This window comes from Mytilus californianus, unplaced genomic scaffold (genome assembly GCF_021869535.1).
Source record: "Mytilus californianus isolate M0D057914Y unplaced genomic scaffold, xbMytCali1.0.p SCAF_18, whole genome shotgun sequence".
NCBI lineage: Eukaryota > Metazoa > Mollusca > Bivalvia > Mytilida > Mytilidae > Mytilus > Mytilus californianus.
Window position 1 is genome coordinate 12,278,262 of NW_026262666.1, and position 21,579 is coordinate 12,299,840.

The following is a 21,579-nucleotide window of genomic DNA, read 5'->3' on the forward strand; positions in this document are numbered from 1 at the left end:
TGCTAATCTGAAGAAATATACACTTACATATATGTAGTTCTTTAACAAACAATTCCAGATATTTGAAAGACATAAACTTTCATATTCTTTCATTCGCCATTTAATATTTATATTGCAAGAGTAAGTCTCATACTATTTCATACTTTTACCTGTTCATCACTAAATGAACATTCTAGACATTTTGAATGAATTGTAAGATGCTTATTTACCTGTTATTTGTTATTCCATTACATTTTAGGCACACATGCATTAATTGTATTATGCCAGGTCTCTTTAAATATCATGCCAGAATTGCGATATTTATAAATGTACACGTGTAACGTTTCTTTTGTGCATGAGCATGTGATATTAAACGTGTGTCTGCATGAGTTATTTATAATCAAAAGCCCTGTATCTCTGATGAGTTTTTATAAGTATTGGTTCTTTCTTTCATTTATAATACAATTTCAAAGTTTTGGTTGATTTCTTTTGTTACAGGTGACAAGCTGTGTTTGTCATTTTATTACCACATGTATGGTAAGTCCATAGGGACATTGGAGGTGATAGTCTCTTTTTCGGGAACAAATCAGACCATCTTTACAAAGTCAGGTGATCATGGCAACCAATGGTATTATAAGAAGCTGTACATTCAGCCTGCAAGTAATTTACAGGTTTGTTGCTATCCAAACATTAATTGTAAATTGTATCTTATACATTTGTATTCATGTAGAATATCCGTAGAAAAAATAAACCTTTTTTGTCGGTATATTTCATATTATCCTACAGCAAAACATGTCACTGATCGTGTTCATATCATCTTTTCAATTTCTGAAGCATAATGTAAAAACTGGTCTTCAAGATCAATCATGCAAAAAGTAAAATAACAAAAATGCCGAACTTCGAGGAAAAATCAATTCGGAAAGTCCCTAATCAATATCAAAAGCTCAAACACATCAAACGATTGGATAACAACTGTCATATTCCTGACTTGGAACAGGCATTTTCTGAGATAGAAAATGGTGGATTGAACCTGGTTTTATAGCTAGCTAAACCTCTCACTTCTATGACAGTCGCATACAATTTTATTATATTGACAACAATGTGTGAACAAAACAAACAGACATAAGAGGTAAAATTGTCAATAATAGGGGTACATCAGTTGTGTAGTCCTTTTATAAATGTTGGAATACGACTAAATCTCAAAACCTTACCCAAATTCTTCCATAGATACACAGATTTGATTTTGAAGTTTGGCTGTACTATTCAGACGGAATAGCACATCCTTAATGTTGTGGTGATGTTGTTTACCGAGCCCGGAAATTCATATACGATCCGGGTAAACTTATCAATCATTTTTATAATCTTATTCTAAAAAGTTACCAATTCAACACTATAATTAGATCTTTATATATTGTTTTTATTGGTATAAATATTGATTTTGTTATCAGTTAATTAATACCATACTAAACAGTATCGCTATCAGGGGTCGAATTTAAGGTTTTTTGTGTAATGGCCAGCCGGACCAGTGGACTGAAAACTCTACTGGTCCTGCACAAAATCTACTGGTCCTGAAAAAAATACATTTGACAAACTCCAACATAAATTAAAGATGCTTACTTTTATTTTCATGCCTTTGTTTACATATATTATACATTGGTTAAAGAAGTTTTTGCATCCTGATTTTGAGAAAGTTTTAACCCCTTCCGAAAATTTCCATATTTTGTTTATTGTGAAGGACGAACACCAGAGATATTAATTAATGTAATCAATTTTTATACCTCCAGTATCGCGTTATTGATTTCTCAGGTAATTTGTAATGTAAACAAACTGAGATTGTGATGCAATCAGAGAATTTTATCGAAAAAATTCAACTGGTCCGCCGGACCACTAGCTGAAAAAATCTACTGGTCCGACTTAAATTCTACTGGTCCCGGACCACCGGACCAGCGCTAATTTCGACCCCTGGCTATACACAAATGCACTTTCACGGTACTACAATCTGTCAAACCTATAGCTTGGCATCGCATATGGTCATGTTTTTCTCTGACTTTTAATGACGTCTTTACACTAAATCCATGGGATGTTAGGTGTGTACTGATTGATATATTAGTCTTAGATACATGATTTCTTTTATTAGTTGTTATTGGCTTTGAACTAGCTGTCAATAACTGCGAGTACTATCAGATCAATACTTTGTGTAGTTTGTTGTTAGGGATGTATAAATACCCTAGCTACCACGTCCTGTATGTGTTTTTGTTAGATGTTTTTCGCATTGTATCGATCTGATGAGTCAAGCCATTTTCAACTGATTTTAATACTAGTAGTTTGTTATTATGTTGTGCTGTAAATCGCTGTTCTCGGTTATAGGAGGGTTGAGCGCTCACAGACATATTCAACCCCGCAAAATTCTTTATGTGACTGTCCCAAGTCATGAGCCTGTAATTCAGTGGTTATCGTTAGTTCATGTCTATCATCTTTGTTTTTCGTAAATACTTTTGTTATAAATTAGGCCGTTAGTTTTCTCAATTGAATTATTTCATATTTGCATGTCGGCCTCTTTTATAGCCGACTAAAGGGTATGGGTTTTCTCATTGTTGAAGGCCGTATGCTTGCCTGTAATTGCTTACATCCACTCCATTTGAACTTCGGTGGGTAGTTGTCTAATTGGAAATCAAACCATATTACCTTATTTTTATATACTGTTTTGGTGCAACACTTTTCTGGCATAAGCAAATAATATAACGTGCCTGCTGGTTTGATAACTTATACAGTTACACTATAGAATATGTGTAGACCATTAGATAATACTTGATAAGTTCAAAATGGAATTACAAGATTTGACCATCGGTTAACAACTGTTACCTCTTAGTTATCTTCTTATGTGGTTGCTTTGATACCAATGTGTTTTGATTGAGGGGAAATGTATCAAAGTGTATGAAAAACTTTTATACTTAAATTTGTTGTTAACCTTTACCGTTGAAATCGAAGAAAAACTCTATCAAACGAAATATATTCCACAGTTTTCTACGGTTGGTTTTCACAGTTTCCCTCATAAGTATTTAAACTGAACGAAGATGAAGGGTATCATTAAAGAGAAAGAAGATAAGATTTTAAGTAGATGATTGATTCTTATTTAATGTACCATACAGATATTTAGACTTAACGTTTACTGTTATTCATGCATTGCTTTATTAAGGAAAAATATAATCCCATGTTCAATTTTATTTCAGATTATGTTTAACGGTATTGATGGAGACGAATTCCAAGGCGACATCGCATTAGACAACATTATGTTGTTCACTGGTGAATGTGGTAAGCTCGTGGTTTAAAGTAGGACAGGTCAAAATACCTGTTGATTTTAATTTTTGTTAATTATCTTTAAGGATAAAATTCAATAAGTCTGAGGGTTCTTATATTTTCAAAATCGAATAGAAATATTTTCTTTTCGATGTTCTCTCTGGGTTCTCCCGCTATTTCCTTCAAAATTAGCTGCCCCCAAAAATGGGTGTGATCTCAGTAGCTCCGAAAGGGTAAGCAGATCCTGTTCCAAATGTGGCATCCGTCGTGTTGCGCATGTTAGTACAAACCCGGTGATAAGTCTAATTCGGTAGTTCACATTTGGGGATATAAGACGGGATTGTAGTTACGATAATTGGAACATATCCGTTGTCATCTGTGAAATGGATATTTCGAAACGGTTCAACCAACTCGTGATGGTGTCCGTAAAATTTACGAAGGGTTGATTTCAACTTCACAACTTGAGACACTTGGTTTAGTAGCTTCCTTGTGAGAAGTAACCCTCTATCAATGAAATCATGATAGGAAATACAACCTTGGAATATCGTATCAACTGGGAGATATATACTCCGTATGAAGTTGCTGCTGGAATGTTGCTACATAGAAATGGAAAGTTCACAATTGGGAAGTTGAAATCATTTCTTTTGTCGTAAAGTTTTTGTTTTAAACCGACCCTTATTGTCAATTTCTAGATGTAAGTCAAGATATGAGGCAGACTTAACTGTATCTGTTTTATCCTGTATCTCAAGGTCGATTGGATAGATGCGTTCAACATATTCACCAAGTTTTGAATTATTTGTTGAGAGAACATCATCTATATAGCGAAAAGTGAAGCTAACTTCTATTCTTTCTTCCTAAGAAGTTCCTGTATGAAGTCAGCTCACATGAATAAAGGAACAAATCGGCAAGAGGAGGTTCCTATGGGAATGCCGATTGTTTGTTGAAAAACACGTCCTTCAAACGTAACAAATATGTTGTCAAGCAAGCATCTTGATATTGTCAGTTTCAGAGAATGCTTTGTTCGAATCAGAGTGATTTTTTAAAAAGTACGATGTATCCCTTCCTACGACAAGATACTTGTATCTCCATTGGCCATTCTTTTTTATGAAACAAAGCAGGACCAACTCTTCCAATTTGTCTTTTAGCTTTAGAATTGGGAATACTTGTGTAAAGTGTAGAAAGTCAAATGTTTTGATACTATTGCAAGATGAGAACAGTGGTTCCCAAACATTATTCACGACACCTATAGAATATGTAGTTTCACAATTACTTTGAAACCCGGCTTTGATTGCTGATAAAATTGATGTTAATAATTTAGAAAGAGTTTTTGTGGAGCACATGGAAAACATAGCAAAATAACGTTGTTTGTTAGGACACTTATGTAGTTTAGGTATTCAATACAGTGAAGGAAGATCCCGTTCTTCATCTTTGGCTGAAATTCCAAAGTAACATAGAACAGACCTATGATTATCCAGCATTTCCCCCTTGGTAAGTAAGTAAACCACATCGGTGGTCTAGTGGCAGCGTGTTCGCCTCGAGCGCAGGAGGTCGTGGGTTCGAACCCCTGCCGGGTCAAACTAAAGACATTAAAATTGGTATTTCCTCCGGAATTAAGGAGTAAGAGCAAACACTGGTCAGCTCGGAGTCAGAATAAAGTGTTCAGCGTGTCGGTGTACGACAAAGCAGGGTAAATATTCATTTTAAATTAACATGTTCTCGTTCTGAATATGCATATCAATTTGCCCTTAAGCAGCCATCCATCATCATCATCCTTGGTAAGTGTCTTGGGGGTATATGTTGAGTTTCCAAGTGAATTGTCAATACCTAATTCATTTATCAAGCAGTTTATGTTATGTGATTCACACACTAGAACGATGTAGTTTGGAGCTATATTTGCGGAGACAACGACATTTGTCATGGAGGTACGACAGGTGTTTTACACCATTTGGCTCTTTAAGGATTGATGTAGTGTGGTTATTCATAGACCAATTCAATTTTTTAATTCTGATTTGTATCAACAACCTTACAGCCTTAATCCATTCGGAAAGAGTATCTATGTCTTCTTTCTCGTGTTTAACTCATTACCTAGCATAAAACTTGACTGAATCCATCAGTATTTTGAAGTTTTGTTTCCAATTGATGGATTTAAGCTTACGTTATTTCGGCCATTATTAAGATAACATATTTCGCAGATAAGTGTTATTGACAATGTTTAGGTCACCAGTATTAACGTGGCTATCCGGTTTACATATGAATAGGGAATATATACCATATCACAGATGCAATCAGGAGGTTAAGACTTGAAGTCGTCAATGTTGAGATCCTGCAACACGAATTTGTAATCAAAACTTTTAGTTGCAATTGGTTTGGTATAGGTAAAAGAAATGATAGACCCATACTGATCTTTAAAATAGGGAGGTATTTTCGAGTGAACTGATTTATGATGTAGGGTATTGCCCAAATTGATGGCATCGAGACCCTTGGTAGAAAAGGAAAGTTTTAGACAGGATCTTTTCTCCTTTTCATCTTTTTAAATGCGAACTGGTTTGAAAAGTCGGTGACAAGTAATATCCGAGATGATAGCTGTAAGTTTGTATTGGTTTGAATGTGGGTTTGTAACAGTGGTTTCCAAACATTAGTTGTACAGATGATGACTTTTTGAAAGGGGTAATGAAATAAAGCTTCGTTCGAATTTTACTAATACCTAACGGCTTTTGTATAAATGGCAGCAGGTCATTATTAGAGACATCATGGAGAGTAGGTGATGTACCATGACCATGACTGCGTCTACGTCGAGGAGTAGAGCTGAAAATGATCATCACATTCACTGAGCTAAAGGAAAGACTAGATAGAATACCTATACCATCAATACCATATGGTGTCGCAGTTCCCAACTATCAAATCCAGTAGTCTTCTTTTTTGTCTACGAAAAGGTGTTGCAAAATAGGGTTTGTTAGTCCTGTGGTATAATTTTTCGAAGAGGCGAACTTGCATAGAAATTATTGAATGATCAGCTGATTAAAATGCTGGTAAACAATGTCGCTTGCAATTTTGTTGATGTCTGATCTATGACCGCACATACGTTTATTAAGCCTCCCTTTCGTTTCGCTGACATGCACCAATCCGCAAAGGTTGCACTCTAATCCGTATACAAGATTTGTTGATTTATAATTCAGATCATCGTAGCTTCTGGTAAAATAAGATTTTGTAATTAAATCGCAAGTGATTTAAGCATCTGTTATTTAAATTTTACAGGTTTTGCAGTTTTTAGTTTTACATTTCGAAATGAGACAGTGTTATTCAGAGTCATTAAAATCCAAAATGTCTTGAAAAAAGAACTTAACACGGCCGCGTACGAAGATTGCATTTATCATAATTAGTCAGTTGGCAAAATTGTGATAATTAAATATGAATTTTTAAGGCTATGTATGCTCACATTTGTAATCCTTTGAGAACTGTGTCAAAAGGGCAATTTTTAGGATCACGATTGTGTAATCAGGACTAGGGATAAACACCAATCATGAAGTTGGTTTATAAATTTGTACTTTTAGTTGCCATGGCAATGAATTAAGACTGAATAGTTCAACACACAGCATTTCATTTATACATAATTATAAACTATATAATGAATTCCGAAATGGCCGAAAAAGACTAATCAAGTTTAACCCCGCTTTGAGGACGCGGGGTCCTATAGTTTTCACTCTGTCCTTCTGTCCGTCCGTCCGTCAATCTATCTGCTCGTCTGTCCGTCAACAATTTGTGTGAACGTGAAAACTTCAAAAGTATGTGTAGGACGTCAATATAATTTTGAAAATCTGTTTTTCTTTTATAATATTTAGAAGTTCATATTATTTCATAATATGAAAAATAGCCAATTGATTTAAAAAAAAATAGAAATGAACTTTGTTAACACAAAAACAAGTACGGGTAGGGGACTAGTAAAATATTGCAAAGTTGCATAATGCATAATATGTAATGGTGTATATATGTTAAGAGAAAATTGGCAAATTAAGTCTCAGAGTACGAGACAAACTAATGCTTATCAGTCGGTGGCATCGGTGGTGGCGTTAACTATTTGAATAAAGCTTTTTATTTCAGAGGGTAGAGGACATGAAAGATTTATGCTTAATAAACAAATCCATTACGATACGAAGTTTCTTTCTGTCATATATTCATTGCCCTTGGCCTCATTTCAGGGTTCAGCGGATGCCTAAAAAACTAAATGGTTTTGTCACATGGATAACTCACTTAAGGTGTCATACCACCAAATCATAGTACGTCACATCCGGTTGCATACGAAAATAGGTCGAAAAAAAATATTCCCTTGAATTTGACAGTTGTAGATAATTGATCCTACATTTCATTGCAGTAAAACATTTCTGAGTCATAAACATATATCTTGGGTATTTCAAAGCACCATTATTTCTTTATTTGGAGTTTCTATAGAATATTTTGGAAACTTGAGGTTACATGGTTACTAAAGCTTCTACACAGGTTAAAAAAGGGGGAAAATTTGATTGGTTAACTTCCAGTGATGGTTATTTTCTTATATGCAATGAAATGTTATGTGAAATTTTTTCTATAGTACTGGACAGGATAAATCTTTACTCATGCCAAGTATTTCTTTATTTGAAACAAAGATAAATTCTGCACAATTTTTTGAAAAGTGCAAATTTAACAAAGACTAATAGGGGAAAATCAATGGTGGTATTACACCTAATATGGGAAGCTGTACATGCACCTTTGACCTTGTGAGTACTCTCATGTGTTAAAATTTCTTGCTATTTAAGTGAAATATTACAAATAATGAAATATTCTGAGTGGATTGAGTCTCCAAAATACATTTTATGAGAAAATTTCCTTGAAATAGGACTTTACCATGAATATTAGTTGACAGAACAAGCCATACTTAGAGTTTTGGGGAGCTTTTTCTCCTTATTTCTTATATTCTGCTTTACTAGAAAATTTTTCCTTAGAAATACTTTAATAAATATATAGTTTTAAGTAAATGAAATTACTTTTAAAGCAGTAACAACAAATTATTCACCAAAAAAGAAGTTTTTTATGTCCCTCTCTGGAATGCGGCGTAAATTTAAGTTTTACGTAAGGACTTATTGAAACCTCCCTGGAGACAGTAAACTTTTATACGGATAGGTCATTCAGCTTGAATACTTCAATTAATCATTTATAATAACATTTCTATCATAAATGAGTGAAAGTTACCCCAAAATTTTTATTTATTGGCCTAAAAAGTAGAAATTTTGAGGAACTGAGAGGTATAAATGGACCAAAAGAGACCTTATAAGGAAGACAAAGAGGTCCATTAGTAGTATTTATCATCCAAAAGTCATCTTTTCTATCATACTCAACTGTTTGTAGGCAGATGAGATAAATATTTGATCATTTATTGGTCCACACTATATTCTATCATGATGCGGCTTGGTTTGGATTTTTCGAAGAAATTTTGCTCGAATCGCTGTAGATGTCGTCTTACATTATACTAGATTTTTTTCAAACTATTGAACTGATTATGACAAAACTTGACAGGAATGCTTGAAATAACCAGTATTACAAAGGAAAAAAGTCACATTTAGTTTATTTAACAAAAAAGTCTTCTTTAGGTGTAATACCACCAAATCATAGTACGTCACATGCAACCATACGAAAATAGGTCGAAAAAAAATATTCCCTTGAATTTGACAGTTGTAGGTAATTGATCCTACATTTCATTGCAGTAAAACATTTCTGAGTCATAAACATATATCTTGGGTATTTCAAAGCACCATTATTTCTTTATTTGGAGTTTCTATAGAATATTTTGGAAACTTGAGGTTACATGGTTACTAAAGCTTGTACACAGGTTAAAAAAGGGGGAAAATTTGATTGGTTAACTTCCAGTGATGGTTATTTTCTTATATGCAATGAAATGTTATGTGAAATTTTTTCTATAGTACTGGACAGGATAAATCTTTACTCGTGCCAAGTATTTCTTTATTTGAAACAAAGATAAATTCTGCACAATTTTTTGAAAAGTGCAAATTTAACAAAGACTAATAGGGGAAAATCAATGGTGGTATTACACCTTAAGCAATGAAAAATAGGAGATATTTACTGTATTTGGTATATGAGATCTCTGCAAGGTATTCATGGCCGCAAGACAGGGTTCAACTGACCCTTTACCTTATTTCATGGATCAGTGTTCATGATTAAAATTCCGCGTTCAAGTTCGTATCGCAGACACTATAAGCAACAGGTCAACTCCATTTGGTTATGGAATGATTGTAAGGTGTGCATGTCCTTCTGGCTGGTGGCTGGATTTTTCTTACTCTGACCTCATTTAAATGAATCATTGACAATATTAGGTTAAAGTACTACTTGTAGTAAAACAATTATCTTAAAGACTTTCATCATAAATGCAATCATGATCAAACGTACGTACGAAAGCCGAGAAGGATCATTCATATTTCAAAATTCAAAATTCATTGGATAAACATGGTAGTAAAATGCAAACAATTATGTGAATATAAAATACATGTATAATGAAAATCTATTGCAATAGATTACTTCTCGCATTAAAACAATTTGTTACGAAAGAGGAAGATAAGTTTTGGTGTCGATTTATTATTAAGTATAAGCTGTAATTTTGTTTATTTATCGCGCAAAGGGGTTATACGTTCTTTAGTAATTTTGAACATTTTGAATTCAAAAGTCTCTCTGATACTGGATTAGCCACTACAGTGTAGTACTTAGCATATGCTGTTCATTTTCAATTTCGTCACTTTTGCCGATTTCACAAATTCTTTGACCCCTGGGCATTTTTAAACTTTTGGTTTACAGTTTGATTTAGAAGAAAAACCGACATAGCTAGATAATACTAATAATTATCTAATTACTACCACATTCTATATTAATTAGTATTGTAATTTTCATTCTTATTAATAAATGTAATATGAGTATTATCAACCAAATCTTGAATTCTATCCTTATTCTATCCGATTTTGGGGAAATTTCAGAAATTCAAATGTGACGTCACTTTTTTTGCGTTGATCTCTTTTGCTAGCTCGGCTGTGAATTTTAATGTGATGTTTTATGTTGTTTTATGTATCCGTTTTTATTCTGTAGTTAGTCATCATTTCGGTGTTATCATGTATATCTATTATATAGTCAATTTTATAAATTTACTGTTTGCAAAAGTATGAATTATTCTAAATACTAAGGATTTTCTTATCCCAGACATATAAGCTTAGCCGTATTTGGCACAACTTTTTGGAACTTTTGTCCTCAATGCTCTTCAACTTTGTACTTGTTTTGGCTTTCGTACTTTTTTTATCTGAGCATCACTGGTTAGTCTTGTGTGGACGAAACGCACGTCTTGCGTATTAAATTTTAAACCTGGTACCTTTTGTTAGCTATTATTCGTATGTTTCTCTGTCCTATATGTTCTCCCATTTATTTGTATTGTAGTCCTGTCATGTGGTGTTGTCATTTTAATGTTATATTTAACGTTGCCATGGGGCGGGAGGTTTGGCTAGCCACGGAGCCAGGTTCAATCCCCCATTTTTTTCTTGGAATGTCCTGTACCAAGTCAGGAAAATGGCCATTGTGATATTATAGTTCGTTTCTGTGTGTGTTACATTTTAATGTTGTGTTTCTGTTGTGTCGTAGTTCTCCTCTTATATTTGATATGTTTCCCTCAGTTTTAGTTTGTAACCCGGATTTGTTTTTTTTTTCTCAATCGATTGATGAATTTCGAACAGCGGTATACTACTGTTGCCTTTATTTAAATATCTTCCTCTTTCAATGGCAAGATTATGAGCACTTACTCTTAATATTTTACATAATGAGGATCGATTTCTTAAAGCATCAACATAAGCTGCACCTTCACTCATTTTGTAAACACTGTGGAAAAATGTTAATTTTGGAGATGCTGAAATATTTGCATGTTGTTTTTGAAAACCCTGGTCAATCATTCTTTGTTGAGTCAGTTTCTTAAGTCAATATTAACTAATGTAATTCAATTTATACATTCATAAAGATAAGTATTAATTTAAATCGAATGAGCCCAGGGATTGCCCAGGATCGGTGATTATTATAGAAAAGTCCAAACAAAGCACACAATTCATATAAAATAATTTCATAAAATTGTCACATGCACAAAGTTTTCTAAAAATAAATGCAAACAATAAACACTGTAAATGTACATGTTCTACAGTTGAACTCGACAAGCCAGGACACTCGGTTGTTGACCTCGGTTGATTTGAGAATGCAGATCAGTAGCTAACCAATAAGGGCAAGTGAGGTGCATCGATATGATATACTAAAATTGTTATCATAAATATATGATATACGAGAAAAAATGCACAAAAATCAGCAATAATAAAGTTTGTACTTCCCCCTTCTGGACACTCGCATGACCGACATACAGTAAACAAACACAGTTAAATTTCAAATAAACATGTATACACATATATGACAATAACCAAGTATGTTTCAAAATACTCGATAAGTATTTAATTTACAACAGTTTACATATACATGTATAAGATATAAAGGTAATGTTGAACATACCATAGTTGAAAATCGTTCTCCTGTTTTTTAAAAAGTCACTCATTACTGAGGATGCAAATGTTATCGTTAACATATTAAAGCTATAAGTCGCTATAATCTGTTTCACGCGTAAAACTGATAAAATGAAAACTATGTCAAATGTTAAACAAAGTACTGAAGTACTGAACATCGGATGACCGCAAGTTCTGGTGGATGGTCACAAGCACTTGTCTCAGAAAAAAAATCACATGTCTATACCTGAAAGTTAGCGGGTTAAGGTACATAGATATATATTTTTCTGAGACAAGTTCTTGTGTGGATGATGAATAAATGACAGGGAATTCAACCTCACCGTAATTATTATTATATTGTAGTGATATAATCATTTGTTATCAGTATACTCTGGTTTGTTGTAATATATTATATTTATATTTGTATACCAGTTACAGTTTTGCATATATATATAGCAGATCATCGTAATATAACATACAGGCAAATATTTATATATCATTCTATTCTACTATTCTAATGATAGTGCAGTGCAAGTGAATGGTGGACACTCTTCTGCAATAATTCGTTTTTCTAATAGATTGGGTTTGAGAAGGCATTCATATTTTCCTGCTTTTGTTGCAGAACGTTCTCGAGATATTCTTCCGCATGCGTTAACACAAATTTTCGGTATCCATGATTTGTTATTGATATGTATAAATATATATTTCTCAAGACGAAACATTTTATACATTTATTTATGTTCTTAAAAATTATTTTCATGAATATTTATTGATGAAATTAATATATAACAAGCGATAAGGAATGTTATTTTGCACTCGATAATATCCGCGTAATTATACGAAATTTTATACGTTCGGATATCAGTCAAATGGCAAGGAAATTTCTGCGGCAACATGACACCGGTATGACCTCTCAAGGTCACATCCGATGTAAACATTACCAGAACAGCTCCTGATGTATTAGTATGACAAACGTATTTGAGATTGTTTGAAAATTAATAATGTTTTCAAATTGTAAAAATAATAAAAATTTAAGAAAATGTGATTCCCTTCATTTATGTGCTTTCTCATAATTCACGAATTCTACAAGATCTCCAATCACAAACGCTTAGAAGATTAGGCCCATGTTTTCAATTTCATTTTTGAAAATTAATTTAAAATTGGAATAAAGGCGCATCGGTCATACAATATTCTTATTGTTAAATCAAACGATAATAGTAAGAATACGTTAAAAAGGGGGAAATAAGTAAAAGTACTGAAAAAAAAAAGAAATTTTACTTGAATTGATTTGAAAATAAAAAAATAAAAAAGGGGCGAATGAGACTCAAATATGATAGGCTTGGGTCGCTAATAGCCTTTGTATCCTACTTTTTATGATTTTTTTTCTATTAGCGAAGGAGACAGGGGCAAAAAGGGGGGAAACTATGTCCCCCTCGAATTTTAAGCCACAAACTAACAACTAAATCCTGAAAATGAATGAAGACAATGACTAACTTTTAGACTATTACACTACTTTGTTTGTCACATTCAGAAGTTTGCTCCCCCTTTCCACATACACCAACTTTTCAGTCTACTCCATTTTTATAATTTGACTATTCCTATACGAAGGTATACACAGACGTGCCGCCGGAATAATCTCAGCTGCGGCAAAGGGGGGCATTATTTTTTTGACCCTTGTCAGTCTGTACGTCCGTACGTGCGTCCCAAAATTAGTTTCCGTTCTCTAGCTTTAGTTTACTTCAACCAAATGTTATACATAATGCTTATTACCACCAAAATCAGATCAAGATTGGATTTGCCTGGCGTAACTTTAACCGTTCTTGAGTTATGTCCGTTTATAAATGGAAAAATTTCTAAATTTGACGGGTTTTTTTTTGCCCCTAATTACTTAACAGCGACGACATAACCCCCAAAATAAATTCCAACCTTCCTATTGTGGTATGGAAGCTTTTGCTAAAATTTCATACAGACCCATACACTTATACTCAAGTTATTGTCCGCAAACCAATTTATTTTCTGTGAACCAGTAAAAGCTTGTTTTTGGACCATTTTCGGACCCTAATTACCAAACGTCTACGACAATACCCCCAAAAATCAATCACAACATTCCTATTGTGGTATGGAACCTTGTGCTAAAATTCCATAGAGATCCATAAACTTATACTCAAGTTAATGTTTACGAACCTAAATGTCTTCGGACGCCGACGCAGACATCGCCATAACATTAATACGAACGCAAAATATTTAGGTTGCGGTCGTATATAAAAAGTATCGATGTCAATATATGAAAAAGAAGACTGACTGCTTCAAATGCCATCAGTGCCGCTGAACCAATATGTACATATGATACATATGCGGATTGTTGACATGTGCCAGATGGTATACATCCAGTAGAAAGATGAATTAAAGCTGGTACTCCAGAAATTTATTCGCATATGAGTATTTTAACCCAATTTTACACAAAGCTTATATAGCCTGTTGTACTTGTCGTTTGCTATTTTAGGAGGAAAATGATTACCTTATATGGAAATTTTATTTTTATTTCAAATCTTTTTTTATTGTTTCTATTTACCAGAACGTGTTCTTGTGAATTAATAACTAATAGTTGCCTTGCTAAAACAGAACCAACATTGAAAAGATCAAGTTTTAAGTGTTTACAGGGGAAGTTATATGTTAACACTAGAATTCCCACTGACAGTTTTAACATGCAATGAAAAAATCCGGAAGCCCTAGGTAAAATTGGTATCCTGGAACATTGCAAAACATTTTCGCTCTTTACAAAGGCGATTTCCAGTTAAATAACTAGCAGAAACAAATCAGTAAATAATTATTTTAAAAAAATAGTTGCATTTTTATAAAACAATCAAATATATTATGTCAAAATTGTGTAAGCACGTCGTCCTGTACAATATAAAAAAAAACAATATCTGTTTGTGTTGTATAAATAAAGATGGTGCAACATTTGCCACAAAAAAGTTCACCTGCAATCTAAATCAATGCAAACAATTTTGATATACGGAATTTGGAATAGATATCAGATTTAGGCTTCGCTAAATCTAAAAACATTCTGTTTTTAAGTGAAATATGTAGTAAGCCCTGTTAGTTTACCAGCGAGCGGATGCGGATCCAAGTGCACCCCCCCCCCCCCCCTTTTAAAAAGGAAAGAGTCTATTTTGCGTTAAAATAAAGTCCTCTAAATTCTTATTCTTAGGAGTGACACTCGATATCCCACGCTCCCCGAGTATAAGTGATAACAAGAAATGTTTCACTTGTCTGACATAATGTCGGCACATATCCTTTCAAAAGTTTCATTGCTTGTCTGTGCACAATTACATTATTATTCTGCGGTTTGTATAAGATCACGTATCAAGATTAAGATGATATTTGTTAATTTCAATTGCAATAAAACAGGATAATCTGTCTTGATTTGCGAGTTCTGAATTTTGAATTTTGAATTTTGAATTCTGAATTCTGAATGATCCTTCTCGGCTTTCGTACAAACAAGCATGTAACACATTTCAGCGAGTGCACCTTTTGTTAGAAAATCAAAAATATGTTAAAAAGTATCTGTCTGTGCTAGGACTGTTACTTAACTTGTTTTAAATGTGTAATAAGCTATTAGAAAATAATGTCGGTGGTAAATTTGCAGTTATCAGTTAGATTTTGCCGAAAAAAACTATAAACTTTGCGTAGGATTCCAAAAAAATGTAATATGCTAATCCAAATTTTCTCTGTGTTAAAAAGTTATCCGTCAGCCACAGTTTTTATAAATGCCTGTCAAAACATATATGAAAAATATTGCTTTGGTTGCATAAGTCTTTATACATTCTAGTTGACTAAAAGTATTATATCTTATTACAACTGGATTAATGATTCTGAATTTATTTTAGGAGCACAAACCAACGAGGAAAGTACACTAACACATCCGCCTTAACACGGATGATGACAGCATTGGATGGAAATCAGAAAGATTTAATGTGATGCAAAACATGAACAATTGTACTGAAAACAATAACACTAATATTACTATATCTTAGTTACAACACAAAATCTTATTTCGTTAATTATATATTTATCATAATATATTTTCAAATTACTCATACCCCGGTTTAATGAAAAACGGCAGCTATTCAAAAAAAACATTTTGTGGTCGTCTGTCACACTTTACATCTGTTCTCCTCCAAGACCAGACACAGTTTCATATGTCGCTATTAATGTTAAGTCCCTTTTGGTCATATAGCTCCTCATGTGATTTATAGATTAACTTGTCCTTTTCCATATCGGCCGATGTATCATTCCAAGACTCCCATATTAGCCCATGGCGCTAGTCGAGGGCTCATATGGGTCGAGGGATGATACCAGGGTCCATATGGAAAAGAAAATTTTATCATCTATTTATCACATATTATACAAATGGTTTTAAAACCTGGCAGTAATATGACTAGGGCAAATATGTGCTTATTTTATATGCAAAACCCAATATCTTTGTTATAAGTATGGGATAATATCGGATTATTACATGGCATTTTTCATATCAGATGTATTAATATCAGCCCAAGGTTAAATATCAGCCCAAGAGCCGAAATCTCGAGGGCTGATATTGACCGAGGGCTGATAATATATCTGATATGAAAAATGACATGTTATGATCTTTTTATTATATGCTTCAACCATGGAGGAAAAATAGTAGTTTAATATATTGATCATTTTAAGTGGTTCCCAAGTAGAAGTTCAAAAAGAGAAAGTTTACGGACCTCGGACACGAAATGTAGAACATCCGCTATGAAATCTGTCTGTCATATGCCTCAACAGAGGAGAAAAACAACAGTATGATATATTTTTATATTGACGATAAAAAAATCAACAAAACATAATGAACACTGTTTGGAAAAGTCAACATTTGTAAAGTAACTTTCTAAATAATGCTGGAAACTTTGAAAAAAATATTTATTGTATCATTTGTTTTTTTGTTTTTTTGTTTGGTTTTTTTTTTGCATTTTACATAATGTTTTTTCCTGTTTCCTAATAATTGTTTTGTACCCTACTTTGTATTTTTTTTTTTTTTTTTCACTGAAAACGTACCATAGAGGTGTATTTTCCGGAATTTGCCGAGTAACGCCGGAATGCTATGCGATAACGTTACGGAAATGCATGTGATAATAGTCGGAAGCATGTGATACATTTTTCATATCAGCCCGCTAAACACCATTTCGGAAAACACGGAATTCACGTAAATTTAATGCCATTATCATACTGTAAACTGTATAAGTTTTCTACTCTAAGTATATCATAAATATAGATTATAACATGACATTTTTAATTTCAGACCCCTTATCAGCCCTAGGTTAATGATATCAGCCCGAGCGCCGACAGGCTCGAGGGATGATTTTGACCATGGGCTGATAAGGGGTCCGATATGAAAAATGACATGTTATGTTCTTTTTATCATATACTTAAGCAGAAGACATACAGACAAGAACTTTTTTTTAAACTTTGAAAAATGCATTTACTGTATTATTTGTTTTGCATTTTTTAATAATAAACTTTCCTGTTTCTTAATACTTGTTTTTTATCCTACTTAGTTATGTTTTTTCTGTGTTAACGTTCATCAAGAACGCTGAAACCAATTGAAAGCTAAGGTGTAACGTTACAGAAAGGCATGCATTATTAACCGGAAGCTGTTGATATAAGTCGGAAGCAGTTGATATAAACCAAAAGCAGTTGATAACGAAAGTCATATCACACGGCTAAGACAATTCTTCAAATTTAATGAATAAATATATGTACAAATTAGTTTTATCAAGGGGTACAATAAGTATATGATAATGGTTTTGATACACCTTAGCTTTCAATTGGTTTCAGCGTTCTTGATGAAAGTTAACACAGAAAAAACACTTTAACTGATATAGAATGTAAATTATGTTTATCAACACTGGGTCAATATCGCTGCAGGCTGATGGACTGATAGTGTCCAATGGTATCATCAGTACAAAGGTCAGTTCATCGGTATTATGTTGATTTGTAGCATCATTTACAAGTCTTGTTTCTGGATGATAAATAAAGCACGGCATAACCAGACTTTCTGAACTCAATACCATGGATCATGAAGTTAAATTTTGTTGGGTATTCAGGGGCGGATCCAGCCATTTATAAAGGGGGGGGGGGGTCCTAACCCAGGATAAATTGGGAAGGGGGGGGGGGGGGGGGGTTCCAACTATATGTTCCCATTCAAATGCATTGATCGTCAAAAAAGGGGGGTTCCAACCCCCGGAACCACCACACCCCCCCCCCCTGGATCCGCCACTTGTACTACAAAGACGGTTCAAGAGTTATTTACTAAATTACCTTATAAGTTTGTTTTTTTGTCGGTTTTTAGATGATAATAAAAAAACTGCTTTATCAAATCTTTTGAAACTTAAACACAATACCATGAATATTAAAATAGAATTCTAGCTCAACTTTGATAGTTTTGACATTAAACATTCAAGAGTTATTCGCCTGAGTTACCCTTTAATAAAAAAGAAAGCCGTTCTCGTCAAAACTATGTTTAAATCATTTTTCGAAAAATTTACACACTGAGAATTAAAAAAAAAACACTGAGATTAAAAAACCCTAAAAACACACACTGAGAATTAAAAATAACACACAGAGATTACAAAAATTGAAAAACACACTGAGAATCATATTACACAATAAGATTTCAAAAAGACACACTGAGAAGAAATGAACTGAAAAACACACACTGCGGAGAATTTGAAATTACACACGGAGAATTTAAAATTTCACACTGAGATTTGTGCGCACTTTTTATGCGCATACGTATAATTAGCATACTTAATCTGAATCTATTACAAGTTTAAAACAACTAGGGGACAGAACTCGTTAGTCCTTCAATTTGGTGCTAAATGTTTTATAAAAAATATTAAAAATACAACGTAAAGAAAAACTGCGTTATTAAAGACTATAGAACAAGACTGAAAAATACCCACTTACTCTCGTTACAAAATATAACCAAATGATACAAAAACTTTATTAAAATTATAAGAAAACATTGGAACAATCTTTTTTTCCCCAAGTATCTATCATAGCATATAAACGTAACAAAAATATAAAAGATTACCTTGCGAAATCAGGGTAACAGTTGATAGACCTTTGAAAAGGGACCATGCTTAAACAGTTTTCAGCAAAAAATCCCGATATACTGTAAGTAATAATCGGAATTATAGGCAACAAACTTATGAATATGAGTTAGCAAAAAATGTTGTTAAGTCTTGAAATTTATTACGAATGTGGGTTGTAGGAACCGCATTTCATTATAATGACAAGAGTTCGGGAGACCAAGATATTAATCTGTTGAATTATTCATCTCATGAATATTCATTAGTAATTTGCATATTAATCTCAGTGTGTATTTTTGAAATCTCAGTGTGTTATTTTAGGTTCTTAAATGTCAGTGTGATTTTTTTAATTCTCAGTGTGTAATTTTTTCGAAAAAATGGTTTAAACATACTTCCCTTACAGAACTGAAATGTTTGCAGCAGGTCTGCAGCAGACTTGCTGCAGGTTTGCTTCAAACAAAAAGCTTGCAGGAACCCTTTGAATAATGTTTGCAGAAGTTTGCAGCTAGCTGCGAACCTCCTGCAAAACATTGCAGCTTTTTGCTGCAAGCTTGCGGCAAGTTTGCAGAAACAAATATGTTTGCAGTAGGATTGCAGGAAAAACTAGAAAATAAGGGATGTTCGCAGCTAGATTGCAGAAATCTTTGACAATTCTATATGTTTGCAAGAGCATTGCAAGAATTACATAAAATGACTGAGCATGCCTATTGGTAACTTCCTGGAAGAAAAAGATTTGAAATTTGAAAATGTTGAAGGTGTTTGAGTCATGTTATCATACAATATATAAGTATTCAGGGAGCATTTTAGGATGGAAATTAAAAGTTTAGTTTTCAAAGACACTATTTGTAAGTATAAGTTCTTCGTAGAAGTGTAAACATGTAATTCGTCCCCTCCCCAGATATACCTGCATGAAGGTTTGAAAAACATTTTCAAACATGTAACAAATATGCAGTACTCTATAGTACGTATGTTTCGAGATTATAACTGATTAAATAATATGTTTTAGTTGAATTCTATGACAATATTAATTAAATAGCAGTATATATACGCACAAAATAAATTTCAAATAAATCTTTTTAATACTTGATGCATGAAATTCATTTGAGCACAAAAAAACTTTAAATCAATTTTTAAACGTATAAACCTTTGCTATGATAATTTTGCAATGATAAAGTATTTGAATTATTGTATGTATGAATGTAACCCAACTTTTTCAGATTTTGCTAAGTAATATAGATAATGTGATGTGTACACAACATGACATTGGCTAATTGTATAATGTATGTAGTTCCTGCAAGTTTGCAGCAAACACGCAGGAGAAAGATTAATTTGAATATAAATGTTTGCCGCAGGTGTGCAGCAAACACGCAGCAGGTCTGCTGCAAACACGCAAGTGAAACATTAATTTGCATAAAAATGTTTGCTGCAGGTCTGCAGCAAACACTCATTTGCATGGTAAATTGTTTGCAGCAGACCTGCAGCGTATTTGCAGCAAACATGCCGCAAATACAGACTCTGTGTTCGCTGCAAGTCTGCAGCAAGTTCGCTGCAGACCTGCAGCAACTATTTGCAGGAGGCTGATTTTTCAGTAAGGGTTTGACGAGAACGGCTTGTCATAGAGTGTGTCTGCATCTCATGCACTTACATTACACTATTATTCATGGCGCAACAAATCAACATACACCATTTCGTCTGAACCGGACACGATTTATTTGGAGTTTACACCATTCCATTGCTTGATCTGTGATCACAAAACCACCACCTTAATCTAGTTTTTTTTTATCATCTAAAGAAATTATTACAAAAGGAGTAGACATTGCGCATCTTTCTATTTTTGGTGGAGTGAAGAATTCTTTTAAGATTTTTGTTTATCCGGATGAGAATTTTCGATTTTGATATACTATTTTAGCGCAGTCCCTTTTCGAATGTTTAGTATAAATGACAGTGTTAAGTTCCTGTTGAACCTTTTTACTTCGTATCAACGTGAGGCTTTTTGTAAATTAGAATAATTAGTTGCTCGCTTTGGTTTTTTTTTCCTCATAAGTATGCAAACTCTAACTGACAGTCTTGGACAAAACTATCAAACTATCGACAATGCAGTCACTGCCATTCAGGCCTAACTGTTGATAAAACTTATCGTCCGTAGAATCAATAAATTAGATATGCAGTGATTAGTTAAATGAAGACTTCCACTGATTGTTAAATTGTGATTTACGTACAGTCGCAAATAGTTTGTGCATATAAAGGACGTGGCTGCGAATCTATATACATCCAAGCGTTGTTTTCTTTCATAAATATGCATTAGTCTTTGGAATGAACAAATCTGTCAAATACCCGACGGGTACCAGACAACTACACCCCGCACATCAACATGGACGCTGTCTTCAGAAGGAAGTTTATAAAATTTTAATCCTGGTATATATGGTGAGTTTATTATCGGTCATGAAAAGTCCAGGTTGATCATACTTCTATACCCAAGTGACCCCTTGAGTATGTACTTTTTAAATCATAACTCTGTTGATCGTCCCGTGAGTATTATAATGATGTGTAACTCCTTTTTTTCCTAAATGTTGAGGAATTGGATATAAAATCGGAAGCACAATATCATAAATAATTGACTAAGGTAT

The 21,579-nt window shown here is 33.5% G+C and overlaps 1 long non-coding RNA gene across 1 annotated transcript; it reads left to right on the forward strand.

The window, feature by feature from the left end:
• The first annotated feature begins 483 nt into the window (after positions 1–483).
• LOC127726747 (uncharacterized) lies at positions 484–17,393 on the forward strand. The gene is made up of 3 exons (XR_007993672.1): positions 484–650; positions 3,210–3,291; positions 15,725–17,393. It is a non-coding gene; the product is annotated as an uncharacterized LOC127726747 (long non-coding RNA).
• The last annotated feature ends 4,186 nt before the right edge of the window (positions 17,394–21,579 follow it).